This window comes from Myodes glareolus, chromosome 9, assembly GCF_982192425.1.
Source record: "Myodes glareolus chromosome 9, mMyoGla1.1, whole genome shotgun sequence".
In the NCBI taxonomy this organism is placed as follows: Eukaryota; Metazoa; Chordata; class Mammalia; order Rodentia; family Cricetidae; genus Myodes; species Myodes glareolus.
Genome location: NC_142034.1, coordinates 35035172 through 35036639, shown reverse-complemented (window position 1 = coordinate 35036639; position 1468 = coordinate 35035172). Strand labels below are relative to the sequence as shown.

The following is a 1468-nucleotide window of genomic DNA, read 5'->3' as shown; positions in this document are numbered from 1 at the left end:
TTGGGTGTCTCTGTATCTTTACCATCTCCTGGAAGCAGAGCTGCTATAAGTCTGTTTGAAAGGCGGACGACACTGGTCTCTGGTTTTTAGTAGGAAACGGAAAGAGGGGAAGTTTTCCCTTCCCTTACAGCGTTTACTCTGCTTACATACAGCTTGCTCTATTGACCATTTCTCTTCTGCCTCCATTATCTGGGCGCCAAGCCTCCATGCTTCCTGCATACAATACCTTCATTTTGTAGCGGCTCTTGGGAAAACAAGGTTATTAACTACATGGCAACCTCCAACTTCGTGTGCTCCCCCCACCCCCAATTTGGATAGCTATGCAGAATTGAGCTCTAAATTCCAGGAAGCTTTTGGTTGAGCACTGAACAAATGCGGAAGGTCCTGTAACTAAAGACTGTAAGTGCTGGGACAGAAAAAAAACACATCCTTGTCCCCCAAGGAGTTCAGGTTTAAGCTTTCCCTAGGTTGCAGATCCTGGTTCTGGAACAGTGAACTCAGGAGAGGTTTCTGTTTCCCTATGACTTTTAACTGTACTAAAAGTTCCAGTACTTCATAAACTAAGACCTGTGAGAACACTAGCCTGATATCCAAGTGCTCAGACCCATTCAGACAATCTGTTGAGAATCGGACTCTCCATTTCTGTTTGGTTAGTAGTAGCACGTCACGGGGACCTCCAGCGGTCACCTCCGTCCTGTGGCTGGCTCCCGGTGCCTCCACCCCTTTTACCGACTAGGAAACCGCCGTCAGACTGGCGGCCAATATAGGTCAGTAAAGGATTGCAAGGCCGGTTGTCGATAAAAATCAGAGGTTATAAGAACCTGTCCAGACACACAAGAGGAAACGCCAGCGCCGCCAATGAGAGAGCTTATTCCTAGCCTTCTAGAAGGGTCTTTCAAGTTTTGCTTTTCCGAAGCTTCAGCGGTCCACAAACACAGCTCTTTTCTTTCGCGGATTGAGACATTTTTCCAGAAGAATTTTCTTTTCCATCGACCGGGGGATGAAAAACAAGGGAGCAATGGAGCATTGGGAAGGGACATGAAATAAAATCTAGTCCTTCCCCTTTCCTAGCCGGCATGCTTTTCTCCCATTCTTGCATTCCTGGAGCGAAACAGAAACACGGCTGAATTAAAACGCTGAGCCACCGTGAAGTCATTCGAAAACTACCTTCTAGGGTTCGGTCGTCACCGGAAGTGACAGCAAACCCTACCCTGCATTGTCCCGCCCTCCAGTTGCGCTACCAGTAGGCGACGGGGCCGCCGTACTTCCTGTCCCCGGAACCGTAGTCCGCAACCCCTCTTACTCCTCTCCCATTGGCCGCCATAGGGACGCGCTGTGATTTCCTATTGGTCGCGTCTGTCTTCTGGCGCCAAGCCGCCACCCTCCAGGTACTGTCTGGTCTCTGGGTGCCGGATAGGTTACAGGCTGAGAGGGCGTCTGCCCACTGGACCAGTGAACGGCGTGGAGA

General features: G+C 50.1%; 1 long non-coding RNA gene across 1 annotated transcript; it reads right to left on the bottom strand.

Annotated features, from left to right (window-relative positions):
* Positions 1-851: 851 nt before the first annotated feature.
* LOC125408488 (uncharacterized) lies at positions 852-1438 on the bottom strand. Its single transcript, XR_007234474.2, has 2 exons — positions 1304-1438; positions 852-1101 (listed from the first exon to the last, which is right to left on the bottom strand). It is a non-coding gene; the product is annotated as an uncharacterized LOC125408488 (long non-coding RNA).
* Between the last annotated feature and the right edge of the window lie 30 nt (positions 1439-1468).